Source organism: Dendrobates tinctorius, unplaced genomic scaffold (genome assembly GCF_039654945.1).
Source record: "Dendrobates tinctorius isolate UK_male_01 unplaced genomic scaffold, ASM3965494v1 ptg000001l, whole genome shotgun sequence".
Classification (NCBI taxonomy): domain Eukaryota; kingdom Metazoa; phylum Chordata; class Amphibia; order Anura; family Dendrobatidae; genus Dendrobates; species Dendrobates tinctorius.
In genome coordinates this window covers 12,445,719-12,463,948 of record NW_027361669.1, presented here as the reverse complement: position 1 = coordinate 12,463,948, position 18,230 = coordinate 12,445,719, and the positions used below count along the sequence as shown (strand labels likewise).

Genomic DNA, 18,230 nt, shown 5'->3' with positions numbered 1-18,230 from the left:
TGTGGAGCTCATCATATACTGTTTCAAACATTATATGGGACCAATGATTCTGTATGGAGAAATAGATGGGCCTCGTCATGAGATGTAAAAAGTGAAGTATTTTTCATTGTACTATACCGCTATTTCTCTGCCGTATCGGAGCATGATGAGTAGAGTTGAGCGATACCGTCCGATACTTCAAAGTATCTGATCGGAATGGATCGGCCGATCTTAAAAAAAAAGTATCGGTATCGCCGATTCCGATACCGGAAGTCCCATTCAAGTCTATGGGACTTCCGGTATCGGAATAAGAAAAACCCTGTTTTTGCCATGTACAGCCTCTCTGGGGTCTGTACGGGCCTTTCGGGGGGCTGTGCCGGCCTGCCAGGGGGTCTGTGCAGGCTCCGGTGGTCTGTGCCGGCCTGCCGGGGGGCTGTGCCGGCCTGCCGGTGGTCTGTGCAGGCTCCGGTGGGCTGTGTCGGCCTGCCGGGGGGCTGTGCCGGCCTGCCGGTGGTCTGTGCAGGCTTCGGGGGTCTGTGCAGGCATCGTCCGATGGGACTACAAGTCCCATCGGGCGATGCCTGCTACCATGACAGTGATTGACACATTAGCCAATGATGGGACAGTAGTAGTCCCATCATCCGGCTAATGTGTTGAATGTAAAAAAAAAAAAAAAAAAATTACATACATACATACATACATACATACATACATACATATAACATAGAGTAACATACTTACCAATACTTGTCACATTGTTCCCCGAAGCCATTGTCTTTTACGGAATAAATATTAACATAACAAACCACAAAAATACTCACCCACGATCCGAAGCAGTCCACGAGTGTGTCCCACGACGATCTTGGGTAGAGAACGGCAGCATCAGCTGATGCTGCCGTTCTCTACGGGCTGCAGGAATCCAATGACGGAAGGTAGGTATCCTTCCGCACTGTATTCCTCCGCCACTTAAAAAAAAAAAAGTCCCTAGTCTCACTTTATGTCATTGCTGTGTGGGAATTTCCCACGCAGCAATGGCATAAAGTGAGACTAGGGACTTTTTTTTTTTTCAAGTGGCGGAGGAATACAGTGCGGAAGGATACCTACCTTCCGTCATTGGATTCCTGCAGCCCGTAGAGAACAGCAGCATCAGCTGATGCTGCCGTTCTCTACCCAAGATCGTCGTGGGACACACTCGTGGACTGCTTCGGATCGTGGGTGAGTATTTTTGTGGTTTGTTATGTTAATATTTATTCCGTAAAAGACAATGGCTTCGGGGAACAATGTGACAAGTATTGGTAAGTATGTTACATGTACTGTATGTCTATGTATGTATTGTATGTATGTAGTATATATGTGGTATGTATGTAGCATGCAGTATGTATGTAGCATGCATGTAGTATATATGTAGTATGTATGTGGTATGTATGTAGCATGTAGTATGCATGTAGCATGCATGTAGTATGTATGTAGCATGCATGTAGTATGTATGTAGCATGCATGTAGTATATATGTAGTATGTATGTAGCATGCATGTAGTATGTATGTAGCATGCATGTAGTATGTATGTATGTAGTATATATGTATTATGTATGTAGCATGTAGTATGTATGTAGCATGCATGTAGTATATATGTAGTATGTAGCATGTATGTAGTATGTATGTAGCATGCATGTAGTATGTATGTAGTATGTATGTAGTATGTAGTATGTATGTAGCATGCATGTAGTATATATGTAGTATGTATGTAGCATGCATGTAGTATGTATGTAGTATTTTTTTTTATTTATTTTTTAACATTTAACACATTAGCCGGATGATGGGACTACTACTGTCCCATCATTGGCTAATGTGTCAATCACTGTCATGGTAGCAGGCTTCGCCAGATGGGACTTATAGTCCCATCGGACGATGCTTGCACAGACCCCCGGACATCAGCACAGCCCCCCGGCAGGCCGGCACAGCCCCCCGGCAGGCCGGTACAGACCCCCACAGGGTGCACAGACCACCGGCAGGCCGGCACAGCCCCCCGGCAGGCCGGTACAGACCCCCACAGGGTGCACAGACCACCGGCAGGCCGGCACAGACCACCGGCAGGCCGGTACAGACCCCGGGCAGTCCACACAGCCCCCCGGCAGGCCGGCAGAGACCCCCGGAAGGCCCGAAATGACGGCGCATCATGATGCGCACACACCGCGCATCATGATGACGTCATTTCGGCTGTCAATCAACTTTGAACTTCCGATTCCGATGCCGACTTCCGATATTGAAAAAATATCGGAAGTCGGTATCGGAATTCCGATACTTGCGGTATCGGAATGCTCAACACTAATGATGAGTTGTGGTATGTGTTAAAGGGGCGCTCTTTCGCCCAGGGCACATGAAAACCTGGAGCCAGCCCTCCGCCCCCACAACTTTAGCCAAATAACCCCCATTTTTCAGTGCGTAACTTGTATTATGAAGTTAATTAAGGTTGACAAGCTTAAGTAAGAAGAATTGATGCTTTTGGCATTCAAATGGGCACTGTAGGTGTGTTTCCTGTCCTCCTCTCACTGCCGACTTTTATTCCCCATTGACTTACATTGGGTTTCGTGTTTCGGGACGACCCCGACTTTTCCCTATAATCAGACGATCTTGCTCGACCCGACTTTTGGAAAAGTCGGGTTTCACGAAACGAAACTCGACCCTAAAAAACCAAAAGTCGCTCAACTCTAGTGAATACCATTTCACTTTAATAGCGGGAAAAAGGACCATATAGAACAACAGCATAGATACACCTAAGAGATCAGAAACCATGTGGTTATGTCTCAAAGGGCATGTCGAATGGACACTCTTGGATATCATGCTACAACACCAAAAGGAAAAGGAGCACCAAGTCCAACATAACTAAAAAAATGTAGAAATTTATTGACCATTTAATACACAGCAACATTAAGATAACAAATTATGTACAAAAAGATTAGGTAATATAAACTGCCAATGCCCTGACACTCACAGTAACATATTATAGAAAGTGCTAAGTGCTCATATAACTATGGGATTTTTACTGGGAATCAGTAATTTGTGGGAATCAAGAGAAGGTGTGCATCCTATCTATGGTCCCCATCACCCAGCGCAAAATAATGCTTACCGATATTAATCAGGTCAGAACACGTACAGCTTCGCCACCGATGCACATTTCGCATTGGTGGGCTTGGATAAAATACCCTGTGTCAATGGTATTCATACTAACAGCGCATGTGCCGGACCTATGACCTTGAAATTGCATTACTTCCGGAGGGCAAAAATGGCGCTGCTTGTCAGCCAAACATCGCATTGACGTCACTGACACGCAAACGTCACTACCCTGTGCCATTGACAATGCTCCGGAATGCTACAGACCACAGACATGTGCACAACGAACCTAACTCACTAAAGGGAGAACGGAGAGGGAAGGAAAAAAGGGGGGGGGGGGGGGAAGGGAAAAACCATTCCACTTAATGTATTTGCCCCAATCGCAATTAAACCATTAGATGAGCAATAAAAACACACATTATATAGCATGCATATCAATATACCATTAAGGCATCTATATTACAATCTTATATCATATATACATACAGTAAATATATTAGGTGCACAATTATACATACAAAAACTCCCATATTAATAACTCACCTTTCTCTCTATATATACACAATAATACTAAAGATGGGTCAAATATATTTAACCCCTTTACCCCCAAGGGTGGTTTGCACGTTCATGACTGGGCCAATTTTTACAATTCTCAACACTGTCCCTTTATGAGGTAATAACTGTGAAACGCTTCCATAGATCCCAGTGATTCTGACATTGTTTTCTTGTGACATATTGTACTTGATGTTAGTGGTAAGATTTCATTGATATAACTTGCGTTTATTTGTGAAAAAAAACAAAATTTGGTAAAAATTTTGCAATTTTCCAACTTTGAATATTTATGCCCTTAAATCACAGAGCTATGGCACACAAAAAACTTAATATGGGTACGTTTTAAAGATGAAAACCTTACCTTTGCTTGCTGCAGATTGTTTGGTAACCTTGTTCTTGGAGAACAAAATGGTAAAGGTGCTACCCAGCTGTTGGAATCTTCTTGTGCAAATTCCACAGGTCATTACTAGAAAAATATGTAGAAGCTTTGGAGCCATTACCCTTGCGGCCACCATGGGTTATTGTTGATGGTAATTTGGAATTTCAGGTGGCAAGAATTTTGAATTCTCATATGGCTCACCACTCATACTTGGTGCAATGGAAGAGGTATGTTCCTGAGGAACGGATGTGGGTATCGACATCTGATTTTAATGCCATTAAACGAAGTTCGTCCTCCCATGCGGCCTATCTGGATAAGCTCGATCCCGTGTGTCTAGTGGCCCTCCTATAGAAGTAGAAGGTACTGTCACGAGGGTGTCACGTTCCCCTGGAACACCTAGCGTTAGATGATAACGTCGGGTAATGAATCACAGGTCTTCTTTACAGATGGTGTTATTCATGTCCTATTTTAGATGGATTTAGTTTCCTTCGGTGCTAAGAGGGCTAAGGACTCATTCCATGCTGACTGAGACAATACAGTCTTGTTGTCCTCAGCTGCAACTGCTTTTCATTAATCTCTCTATATATACTGGCTCTGGGTGGTTAGTCCCTGCCGGTGAAAGAGTTGTCTTCCTGTAATGAGTGCTAAATCTAAGTGGTTGGAGCGGAATTGTTCTAGTAGTGATCTGTAGTTTGTTGTAGTAAGTGTGTGTTTATTTCATGGTCCCTATTCCCATTTAGTTTATTTTCCCTGTCCCTATTTTCCCCTTATTGTTGGTTTGTGCTTTTGTATGATAAAGGTTTTCTGTTATCCCTGTTTTGTTTTTGTGTCTTGTATACCTCACTTTTCTGTTCCAAGCCTCAGGGGGTGGGGGAGGGGACAGATTAGGGTTTAACAGGAGCATAGCAAGGTTGGAGATCTGGGCCTCTATCTTCAAGAGTACCCCACTGACAGGGATAGTTAGGGTCCCAGTTCCAGGGACAGTTTGACGCCTCTCTCCTTTACTGAAGACCGTCACAATGTTACAGTATGGTTGTTAAATTGAACTAAAAAAAAAAAGTTATGGAAAAGCTTAACTTTTTATGTATTTTATATGGATTTTTTGGTTTACAATCTCTTCTCCCTTTAACAAAAATTCTGTAGTTCTAAAATGCTGTATCACTAGGTAGGTACACTCATGGAAAGGAAGTTGATGCAACAGCCAGCAGGATTTATATGGTGCATACAGCTGTTAAATTAGACTAGTTAAACTTTTTTGGATTTTATTTTTTGTTTGTTTTAAATCATCCCCCATTGTCCAAAAATACAATTTATCCTTGAAATGTTACCTTGTTAAGTAACTAGACGTAAGTTCATACACTAAAAGGAACATGTGGCAATAGCATGCAGTATTTTTGTGGGGTGTACAGTTGCTAAATTACCATAGATTATTATAACAGTATTCAAAAATTAGAATTTGTCCTTTTTAAAAAAACAAACAAACACCCATTGAACCTATAATAAAAAGAACAATACAAGTAAAGATAGATGAGTTCAGGTCCCAATTGCAACAAGCCATTATATTCAATGAACAAAGGTTATTTGAGTTAATGAAAAAATACATAATTGCGAATGTAAAACATCAGGAAGAAGTTAAATTGGTCAGGCCTTGTTTGCGAAACACATGGGTAAGGCATTGAGTTGGTTGGGAATTGTTTAATTTTAATTTTGCACATTGGTAGGGCATTGAATTAGTCAGGCATTGTCTACTTTACCACATATAACTAATTTAAATGTATAAAATGTATAATTTGCATAAAAAACACAGCAAAAACACAACATTTGAACATAGCTTAAGATCACCTTAGATAAAACTGTACGTAAAAAAACTGCCAGTGTGAGGAGACTGCAGGCACGTAGGATGCAGTAACGGACTGTACACAGACCGAGGGTGAAAGGGGTTTATTATACGGTAGAAACTCCACGCAGGGAGAAGACGGAGGGATAATATTCCCTAATACAGTGAAAGGCTAATGGGGATAACTTAAGGAACAGGGACAAGTAAAGCTGACAATACAATAAAATATAACTTATCACTCAGGCGCCAGTCACGGTTGAACTTCTGTCTGTGACTTGTGCTGCCTAGATTGCATCGCAGTGGGGATCTGTCACAATCCTGAGGTAACTGATGTAGTATCTTTTGACGTTGGTGGTGTCCTCCCGTGGTCCTGACGATGCCGGCGAATCCTCGGGGTCCTTATGCGGGTCTTGGGCCCAGATATTGAAGTGATGAAGAGGGATACATCCTTATACTCAGCGCTGAGTGTCCCAACACTACGGAGATTTGCAGCCATGCCCAAACACAGTTTACAATGGGCAACCCGGTTAGCTGTGCCGAATCATCATACACCTAAGTCCCGTTCACACACCTTGTCTCTCACAATCAGTACTGTCAGCGGGGGCGGCTGTGGCAGCGTTGTTGGCTGTGGCGGCGGTGTCAGCTAGGGCAGTGATGTTGGCGGGGACAGCGGTATCAGCGGTACTCAGTCGACGGTCTCCTTTCAAAGCTCTCTGTCGTCCCAGGCTCTGCTCGGCCAGACGCCTCTCAGCTGATTTTACCTCACAAGCGTCCCGCGTGCCCAAAGTTCCCACCCAAACTGTTTGGTCACTCGCACGCTGCATCTCTGCCCGCTTAGCCATGCCCCCTTTTCTCAAACTCAGAGAGTCTCCATCCTTCTACCCCGCAATATAGGTGACAGCCCTGACGGTTCCGGACCCTTCACGGAGGAGACATGCCTAGATAGTTCCTTCCCCTTACACCTATTTCAAAATTAAGCTTATCTATAGTATATGACCAGTTATGGGGACTAAAAATCACCCTGTAGTCCTTGCTCTTGTCAAAGATTGTGGGTGGCAGTCAACAGCAGTGAAGTATCCTGTGGACTTTGATGTCTTCTGTTTGTGGTTTTTATAAAATAAATTATTACTCCAATTCCTTTCTCTTGCAATGTTGAATGTGTGAAACCACAATAGCATAATTACACGTGTAGGATGTGGCAAGTTATAGAAAGTAGAATTTGGAAGATATCCCATTCTTTAATATGCATTCCAGTAATACAGTATTCAGCACTCCATGTCTAAAGAGATCAAATAGCGCAGTATAAAGATTGGTCTATTTAAATGCATTTATTAAACATACATTTGACATATTGAACACATATAATATAATTTAAGTTCACTGTATGCTAACAGTTTTTAATGTCTACATAATTGAAAAGTCAATGGATTTGGGTATATTTTCACTATGACATCACATGATTAAAAACTCACTAGCTGAATCCTTCTAAGCTCTATGTAGAAAAAGAAAGTGTATTTTCCCTGTATGAGTCATCACTGAAAAAGTCACTGGCAGAGGGGGAGGAGCAGAGATGCTGGGTCAGGAATCATAGAATCGTAGAGTTGGAAGGGACCTCCTGGGCCATCTGGTCCAACCCCCTGCTCAAAGCAGGATTCGCTAAACCATCCCAGTAAGATGTCTGTCCAGCCTCTGTTTGAAGACTTCCATTGAAGGAGAACTCACCACTTCTCGTGGCAGCTTGTTCCACTCATTGATCACTCTGTCAAAAAGTTTTTTCTAATATCTAATCTGTGTCTCCTCCCATTCAGTTTCATCCCATTGCTTCTAGTCTTTCCTTGTGCAAATGAGAATAAAGTTGATCCTTCTACAATGTGACAGCCCTTTAGATATTTGTAGACAGCTATTAAGTCTTCTCTTTTGCAAACTAAACATTCCCAAATCCTGCAACCTTTCCTCATAGGACAGGGTTTGCAGACCGGTCACCATTCTGGTCGCTCTTTTCTGAACTTGCTCCAGTTTGTTGATGTCTTTTTTAAAATGTGGTGCCCAAAACTGGACACAATATTCCAGATGAGGTCTGACCAAAGAGGAGTAGAGGGAAATAATGACTTCACGTGATGTAGACTGTATGCTTCTGTTAATACATCCTAGAATTGCATTTGCCTTTTTTGCTGCTGCATCACACTGTTGACTCATATTCAGTCTGTGATCTATTAGTATGCTCAAGTCTTTTTCACATGTGCTGTTGCTTAGCCCTATTCCTCCCATTCTGTATATGCTTTTTTCATTTTTATTGCCCAGATGTAGTACTTTGCATTTTTCCCTGTTAAAAAACATTCTGTTTGTTGCTGCCCACTTCTCCAGTTTATTTATATCTTTTTGAATCCTCTCTCTCTCTCTTCTCTAGTATTAGCTATCCCTCCTAGCTTTGTGTCATCAGCAAATTTAATCAAGGAGTTGAAAAGGGAAAGGAGATTTCCTGTTGCTACATAGAGCAGAGAAAAAATAGTTAGCTTGGTAGAAAGGCAAAAAGAGCAATTGTAAGTACACAGTGCTGTACACGTGTGGTCAAAATTGTTGGTACCCCTCGTTTAATGACAGCAAAACCCACAATGGTGACAGAAATAACTTGAATTTGACAAAAGTAATAAATAAAAATCTATGCAAATGAACCAATGAAAGTCAGACATGGCTTTTCAACCATGCTTCTACAGAATTTAAAAAAAAATAAAACTCATGAAATAGGCCTGGACAGAAATGATGGTACCCCTGAAAATAATGTGACAAAAGAGACATGTTAAATCAAGGTTAGCATCACAGGTGTCTACAATCTTGGAATCAGTGAGAGGGTTACATATATTCACTGTGCTATGTGGTGACATGGTGTGTATCACACTCAATGTGTACCATAGGAAGCAAAGGAAAGAGTTGTCTCAAGAGAGTAGAAAGAAAATTATAGACAAACATGTTATAACGTTTAGCTTTAAGATCATTTTCAAGCAGCTTGATATTCCTATGACTACAGTTGCACATATTATTCAGAAATTTAAGCTCTATGGTGTGACGGAGTCAGCTTTTGCTGAGTCGTTTTCTAGAGTGGACCCTCTGGGTTGTGGCACCCACCCACTGAGGGCGAGCTGACCTTGTGAGGAACCACCCCCTATACAGGGAGCATCAGGGGCAAGATCAAGGGGGTGAGCCACCAAGACTGCTGGAACCAGACGGTCGGCTCAAGGAAGACACAATGTGTGAGTGTCTGATGACAAGGGACATGCAGGAAATAAGACAAGACACAGCATGGTTTCACGGTATCTTCATTAAGGTGAACTCAGGGTAACATCAGGTGAAAACAGGAAGACACAGCAAGGTGCATGCGTGGGCACACCAAGGTCCATGGCATGGTATGTGCCAGGTGGCACGCCTGGGTACAGGCAAGGGCTCGATGGCATCGGACTTCGGACAGCTGGCAAGGATCGACGGGATCAGGGCATCAGGCTGCGGACATCAGCTCCGGACATCAGGCGGCAGTCATCAGGCTTACGATCTCTGGCAGCAATCGGCAGGTTCCGGGCATCCGGAAGGCAAACCAGGGTTCAGGCAAGAAGGCACAACAGAGCTCCAGACATGTTGCGTGTTAGGGAACACGCCAAGGTCCAAGGCAAAGTTCAAGGCAGGGTGCGTGCTAGGGGCACACCAGGGTCCAAGGCAAGGTGCAAGGCAGGGTGCGTGCTAGGAACACGCCAGGGTCCAAGGCAGGGTGCAAGGTAGGGTTCAACACATTGGGCATGATGCGTGTTCAGGGGACACGCCAGGGTTCAAGGTCCAAGGTCCTGGGCGTGCTAGGGAAGCCACCAGGATTCGAGATTCAAGGTCCTGCACGTGCTAGAGGCACACCAGGGGCACCGTACAAAGAATGGTCCTGGCCATGCTAGGAGGCACGCCAGGGTACATTGTTAACAGCGGGTCCCACACGTGCTAGGGAACTCTTTGGGCTTTGAGGTTCAGGACATGGTCCTGCGCGTGCAGAGGGGCACGCCAAGGTTCAGGCTAAGGTCCTGCACGTGCAGAGGGGTGCGCGAGGGTTCAGGCTAAGGCAAGGGCCTATGCATGCTAGGAGACATGCCAGGGTTCAGGCTAAGGCCTGTGCATGCAAGAGGGCACGACAGGGCCTGCGCATGCTTTTAGAGAAGCACGGGGAGGTATGCCAAGAAGCAGGCTAGGGCCTGCGCGTGCTATTAGAGAAGCACGCAATGCACAGTGCAGGCAAGCGTGGGTGCAAGGAAGCACAAAGCACGGCTGGGGCACTGGCTAGCTGGTCGGGCTGATGCTCAGACCGGCGGGCAAGACTGAGGCGAGCATGGCTGAAGCACAACAGACGGACACAGCTTATTCACTGGCCGACGAGCATGGCTGAGGCACAAGCAGGCGGGCACGGCTAAGGCGGGCACAGCTGAGGCACAAACAGGCGAGCGAGGGAAGGCCAGGCACGTGCAAAGGACATGCGGAGAAACAAGGCAAGGCAAAAAACAAGGCAAGGCTAGGCAAAGTACAGAACAAGGAGCAGAACGTAGGCAGAAGCATGGAGCCGGCTCAGAGAGAGTATAGGGCTAGCAGCGTTGCATAGGCCAAAGCCCAGAGCCGGGTCAAGGGAGAACGTTGAGACTAACCATGAAATGTGCTAGAGAGCACCATAGGACAGAGTCTAGCAGCGGAGCATAGGCCAAAGCCCAGAGTCGGGTCAAGGCAGAGCCTTGAGACTAGAGATGGAATGTGCTAGCGAGCACCAGAAGACAGAGTAAGGAAAACCAGGCAAAGAAAGGGAGAAAGGGAACGAGAAGTACTACAAGGCTAAGAATGGCAAAGGCAGTGAACAGAGGAAGTACTACAAGTCCAAGAATAGCAGAGACAAAACATGGCACAAAAAACAACACAAGACATGGCACGAGACAAGATGCAGAATACAAGCACAGCGTGTGCAGAGATGCACAACAGGGCAGAGTGCAAGGGCGCAGAATACAGGGAGCGACCGAGCAGGCCAAGCAGCCATGCAGGGAAGCAACACGATACTCAGGCCCCGACCATAGGAAGGGGCGGTCTGATATAGGGCATTAGCACCTGCACTTCCGGGTCAGGACCAGGAGAGGACTTCCGGTTCAGTTCCTCCAGGATCATAGAGAGGCTAGCTAGAACAGATTCCACTGGACCATAGAGAGGATCACATGATCAGGGCCTCCAGGACCATAGAGAGGATTGCTGGATCAGATACTGCCGGACATAGAGAGCGTCACATGATCAGGGTCTTCAGGACCATAAAGAGGATTGCTGGATCAGATACTGCTGGACATAGAGAGGGTCACATGATCAGGGACTCCAGAACCATAGGGAGGATTGCTGGATCAGATTCTGCTGAACCATAGTGACGATCACAGCAGGCAGAGCAGAGACGGGCACGCACACAGCCACGGCATGCAGCCATGAGGTGAGGTGCGCATGCACACTGCTCCAGGAGCGACGCAGCACAACAGTCATGAGGTGCACGTGCACACTGCTCCAGGGATCATGCAGCATAATAGTCATGAAGTGTGTGTGCACACAGCTCCAGGGGTCATGCAGCATAACAGACATGACAGCTATAACAGTGAGGTGCGCATGCACACTGCTCCAGGGATCATGCAGCACACAAGACATGACGGGCAAAACAGTTAGGTGCGCTTGCACACTGCTCCAGGGGTCATGCGGCATATCAGACATGGCGGGCATGACACATGGGACTGTAGCCAACCTCCCTGGACGTGGCCGCAGGAGGAAAACTGATGACAAATCAAAGAAACAGATAATGCGAATGGTAACAAAAGGGCGCAGAAAAACTTCTAAACAGATTAAACGTGAACTTCAAGCTCAAGGAACATCAGTGTCAGATCGCACCATCTGTCGTTGTATGAGCCAAAGTGGACCTCATGGGAGACGACCAAAGAGGGCACCATTCTTGAAAAAAAAAAATCATAAAAAAGCCAGACTGGAATTTGCCAAACTACAGGTTTACATGCCACAAAGCTTCTGGGAGAATATCTTATGGACAGATGAGACAAAAATGGAACGTTTTGGCAAGGCACATCAGCTCCATGTTCACAGACGGAGAAATGAAGCAAATCAAGAAAAGTACACTGTCCCTACTGTGAAACATGGAGGAGGTTCTGTTATATTCTGGGGATGCTTTGCTGCATCTGGTACAAGGTGTATTGAATCTGTGCAGGGTACAATGAAATCTCAAGACTATCAAGAGATTCCAGAGAGAAATGTGCTGCCCAGCGTCAGAAAACCTGATCTCAGTTGCAGGTCATGGGTCTTGCAACAGGATAATGACCCAAAACACACAGCTAAAAACACCCAAGAATGGCTAAAAGGAAAACATTGGACTATTCTGAAGTGGCCTTCTATGAGCCCTCACCTACTGTAAATCCTATTGAGCATCTTTGAAAAGAGCTAAAACATGCCGTCTGGAAAAGGCAACCTTCAAACAGGAGACAACTGGAGCAGTTTGCTCTTCAGGAGTGGGCCAAAATACCTGTCGAGAGGTGCAGAAATCTTATTGACAGTTACAGGAATTGTTTGAGTGCAGTGATTGCCTCAACAAAATATTAAGTTAAGGTTACCATCATTTCTGTCCAGGCCTATTTTATGAGTTTTAGTTTTTAAAAAATTCTGTGGAAGCATGGTTGAAAAGCAATGTCTGACTTTCATTTGTTCATTTGCATATATTCTTTGTGTATTATTACTTTTGTCGGATTCACGTTATTTCTATGACTATTGAGGGTTTTTCTGTCATTAAACGAGGGGTACTAACAATTTTGACCACGAGTGTAAAATATAATGATTGCAATTTATTAAGAGGATAAAACCTTTGATGGAAGTAAGTGCACTCCATTCCAACCCCTCATCAAAACCGGTGTGAAAACGCCAGTCTTGATAAATGAGGGCCATAGACTTTCTATTGAATCCATGTTCGCACTCATAAGGAGCTGTTCGCACTTGCTTTCTGAGTTGTACACTCATGCCTCATGAGCTGTGTACTTCTAAGAGGTTTTTTGAGCCATTCGTTGGGGTCTCATGATCCCAGCCATCCCTGATATGCAACAAATAAAGGGCTGACAGCATACAGAAAAAATCATCAAAAGTTTAGGTACTCTTTAAAAATTTTCTATTGAGATCGAGCTCAAAATCTCGTAACAATGGGTTTGGTGAGTATTAGTGTTCAACATATTTATAAATAAGATAAGGGAACTGCAGATAAACTAATCAAATTTGCAGACAATGCAAGGCTAGGAGGGATAGCTAACACTAGAGAAGACAGCGAAAGTATTCAGATGGATCTAGATGAGCTTGAAAAATGGGCAGCGACTAACAGAATGGTAGAAATGCAAGATTGTACATCTGGGCAAGAAAAACAAAAATTACATCTACAGGATGGGAGGAACAGAACTAAGCAACAGCATGTGTGAAAAAGACTGATGCACTAATAGATCACAGACTGAACGTGAGTCAACAGTGTAATGCAGCAGCAAAACGGCAAACAGTCCTGGGATTATTAAAAGAAGCACAGAGTCTAGATCATGTGAAGTAATTATCCCCCTCCATTCCTCCTTGGTTAGTATGCATCTGGAATACTGTGTCCAGTTCTGGGCACCACATTTAAAAAAAACATCGAAAAACTGCAGCAAGTTCAGAGAAGAGCTACCAGGACAGTGAGCGGACAACAAACTAAGTCCTACAAGGAACAGTTGAAGAATCGGGGAATGTTTAGCTTGAAAAAAAGAAGGCTAAGAGGAGACTTAATAGCTGTCTACAAATAACTGAAGGGATGTCAGTCTAGAGGGATAATCCTTATTCTCATTTGTACATGGAAATACGAGATGCAATGGGATGAAACTGAAAGGGAGAAGATACAGGTTAGATATTAAAAAATTCAAAAATAATTAACTCACCAAACCCTGACTAATGCACTAGCAGGATGCAGTAGACCTCCATTGATAAAGGCTGGGGCAGCACAGGTGCAAAACCACTGATGAGAACAGCCAGTAACCCAATATGGTCTGGCTACTTAGTGGGAAAAAAAAAATGCACACAAATAGGGCTTGCATAGGACATAAGTCACATAGATAAGTGTGGTGCAAAGTGACACCCATAGTATTAGCAGGCGGGCTGCTCAGCACTGTATATATGCATCACACAGAAAAAAACCAAGCCAACATGAAGAGGTCCAACTGCATCCTGCAAAAATGATAAAAAGTGCAAAAAGATGAAAAGATATGGGGTATTAGTTACTAATTTGGCCAAAGTAGATTAGCTCACAACCCAACGTTAAGGGTCCCCAGATATTGTGAGTCCCTAACACTAAATCTGAACAGCGCACATAAGGAAAAAATTCCCAAAAATTCAAAAAAAACATTTGAAAGGTTGACTCACCAAACCCTGACTAATGCACTAGCAGGATGCCGTAGACCTCCATTGATAAAGGCTGGGGCAGCACAGGTGCAAAACCACTGATGAGAACAGCCAGTAACCCAATATGGTCTGGCTGCTTAGTGGGAAAAAAAAATGCACACAAATAGGGCTTGCATAGGACATAAGTCACATAGATAAGTGTGGTGCAAAGTGTCCGAACAGCCTATTAATGACGCCCACAGTATTAGCAGGCGGGCTGCTCAGCACTGTGTATATGTAACACAGAAAAAACCAAGCCAACATGAAGATGTCCAACTGCATCCTGCAAAAATGATAAAAAGTGCAAACCACTAACACTAAATCTCAACAGCGCACATAAGGAAAAAATTCCCAAAAATTCAAAATTTTGAATTTTTTTTGAATTTTTGGGAATTTTTTCCTTATGTGCGCTGTTCAGATTTAGTGTTAGGGACTCACAATATCTGGGGACCCTTGACGTTGGGTTGTGAGCTAATCTACTTTGGCCAAATTAGTAACTAATACCCCATATCTTTTCATCTTTTTGCACTTTTTATCATTTTTGTAGGATGCAGCTAGACCTCATCATGTTGGCTTGGTTTTTTCTGTGTGATGCATATATACAGTGCTGAGCAGCCCGCCTGCTAATACTGTGGGCGTCATTAATAGGCTGTTCGGACGCTTTGCACCACACTTATCTATGTGACTTATGTCCTATGCAAGCCCTATTTGTGTGCATTTTTTTTCCACTAGGCAGCCAGACCATATTGGGTTACTGGCTGTTCTCATCAGTGGTTTTGCACCTGTGCTGCCCCAGCCTTTATCAATGGAGGTCTGCTGCATCCTGCTGGTGCATTAATCTTTCAAATGTGTTTTTTTTTAATTTTTGGGATTTTTTTTCCTTATGTGCGCTGTTCAGATTTAGTGTTAGGGACTCGCAATATCTGGGGACCCTTGACATTGGGTTGTGAGCTAATCTACTTTGGCCAAATTAGTAACTAATACCCCATATCTTCATCTTTTTGCACTTTTAATCATTTTTGCAGAATGCAGTTGGACCTCTTCATGTTGGCTTGGTTTTTTCTGTGTGATGCATATATACAGTGCTGAGCAGCCCGCCTGCTAATACTATGGGCGTCATTAATAGACTGTTCGGACACTTTGCACCACACTTATCTTATGTGACTTATGTCCTATGCAAGCCCTATTTGTGTGCATTTTTTTTCCACTAGGCAGCCAGACCATATTGGGTTACTGGCTGTTCTCATCAGTGGTTTTGCACCTGTGCTGCCCCAGCCTTTATCAATGGAGGTCTACTGCATCCTGCCAGTGCATCAGTCAGCGTTTCGTGAGTTAACCTTTCAAAAGTTTTTTTTTTTTATATTAAAAAAGCAGAGAGAGTGATCAATGAGTAGAACAGGCTGCCACGAGAGGTGGTGAGTAGTGATGTGTGAGTAGCATTGTTGCTCGGGTCTCCCCGGGTATGCTTGGGTGTCCTCGGAATATTTTGGAGTGCTCGGAGATTTCGTTTTCGTCATCTCAGCTGCATGATTTGCGACTTGTAGACAGGCTGAATACATATGGGAATTCCCTAACACACAGGCATTCCACACATGTATTCAAGCTGTCTAGCAGTCGCAAATCATGCAGCTGAGGCGGTGAAAATTAAATCTCCGAGCACACCAAAATACTTGGAGGCCGCCCAAGCATGCTCGGTGAGACCCGAGCAACGAGTATACTCGCTCATCACTAGTGGTGAGTTCTTCTTCTATGAAAATCTTCAAACAGAGGCTGGACAGACATCTGTCTGAGATGGTTCAATGAATCCTGCATTGAGCAGAGGGTTGGACACGATGACCCTGGAGGTCCCTCCCAACTCTATGATTGTGAATATATCCCTATAATGCTATATTATAATGCTATTTTATGCTGTCAATGAATAGTATCATATTTAAATATTATGGTAACATCCAGTAATGGCTTATAATGACTGTTACCCAGCAGTAAATTTATAAATCAGAATATTAAATTGTAAGACAGTCAGGGTGGTAGTCATGGAAACAGGCTGTACTGTTCCCACACCCTTACACCCCACAGATGAAATATAATGCTTTTTCTGCATGTGTAGCATGCTCAACAGTACAATCACATTTACTGTCAGAGTCCCCTCGGCTTCTGTTCCACCGGCTCCGCCTCCATGAACTTCACAGACCACTTCAGAGTCAATGTCTTTTTCCAAAGGTTTAACTTTACTGAGCAGTAGGGCATCCATGATATATGCAGCACAATCTACATGGAATATAATTTCCTCAGCTTTCCCTGATTCTCCTGCAGTCTTTTTCTGTTTCCGACAATCCCTGCCTTATTTTGGGACAATCTCTGTTACACTCCTGTACAATCCCTGTCCCACTTCGGGACATTCCCTGTTCCATCTGTACTCCAGGCCCACCAGTTTGCTACCATTCCCTGGTCCGGCTTCAATAGGAAAAGGTGCCAGGTTAGTCATCTCAGCTTCACCTGTCCCGATCGTAGACCCCGGATCTTCTTTGGCTTGGTCTCCGTTCTAGCTGGTGACCGCCCGCACATTCCTCAGGATGGAGCCCCTTCGTGCCATAGCAGCTTTATCCCCATGGCTGGCAAACTCTCCTTTTTCACTGTTCACTGCTGCAACCTGACTGCACCGAGCCCTAACCAGGAAGTGCCTGTAATGGTCAACGTGAGACTGGACACAACGCCTCCAGCAGGGCGAATTTCTATGGCACACGTGACCCTGGATACACCGCCTCCAGCAGGGCGAATTTAAATAATAATAACGTGCAGCCGGATACACCGCCTCCAGCAGGCGAATTTCAGAATTACATGTATAACTGGATACACCGCCTCCAGCAGGGCGAATTTAAATAATAAAGGGAAACACCAGGGAAACTGATACAATAGAGGGCGCTGCGATAGGGAACGGGGACGTGGAGACCTCCTGCACTCCCCTGAGCCAGTCTCTACACTCCTAACAGTCCCTATACAGGCTCCGCACCTGTCGCCGAGCTGGAACCTAAGAACCCTAGCTCGCCCTGCATCTAGCCCTTTCTAATGAAATGGACGGTGCAGAAACTAATCCCACCACTGCACTGAAACACACAAAAGGAAAGTTACAAAACAGGGGTAACACCACTTAGCTTTACTCTGTTGCTATTGCTCCCAGCAACAGAGTCCACCATCAGAATGCAGCTTTCCTCCAGAATAGCTGCTACTTCTCCAAGCTTGTCAGAGCTGCAAGGAACACCTCTCTGTAATTCCTTCCTTCACCAGACTTTACACCAGAGCTCCCCTGAGCTGCCAGGAACTCCTCTCTGTAGTTCCTTCCTCCACCAGACTTGGTTGGAAATGAGCAATATCACCAACAATGAGTGAGAGCACATGAAACACCTTTATAGTTAAGCCAGTGGAATCACACCTGTTAGTGATTCCCGTGTAATAACGCTAACCACAACCGGGGGCAAACTAGAACAAAAGACACCACTGTGCAATGACCCTAATGTCCACCGGGGGCAAAAACAAACTTAAGCACACAGCTTATGGAAAAAAAGGTTACATGTGCTTTTATCTGTCATCATCCAACCTGGATCATGACAGTGCCCTCCTATATCTTACTGCTCTGTGCTGCACTGCTCTGTAGCACCTCCCAACAGGAAAACCCCTATGCTAACTAATCCTAAACTAGTAATCCTATTCCCTATCTGTAATATGCCCCACTAATCTAACCCCACTATTTTCCTATACTAACCTCTATACTGTCCATACGTCTACACATATTAAATACATCACAATGCAGTACATAAACAATACAGCACATTACACTAATATTAGCAAACGATAGGGTAAGACAGGTGTACAGTATCCATAGGGGGGGAAGAC

General features: G+C 44.4%; 1 protein-coding gene across 1 annotated transcript in view; it reads left to right on the top strand.

Moving 5' to 3' along the window:
- LOC141082453 (uncharacterized) overlaps positions 1-18,230 on the top strand; it is a 181,193-nt gene that overhangs the window by 58,713 nt on the left and 104,250 nt on the right. The window lies entirely within an intron of this gene.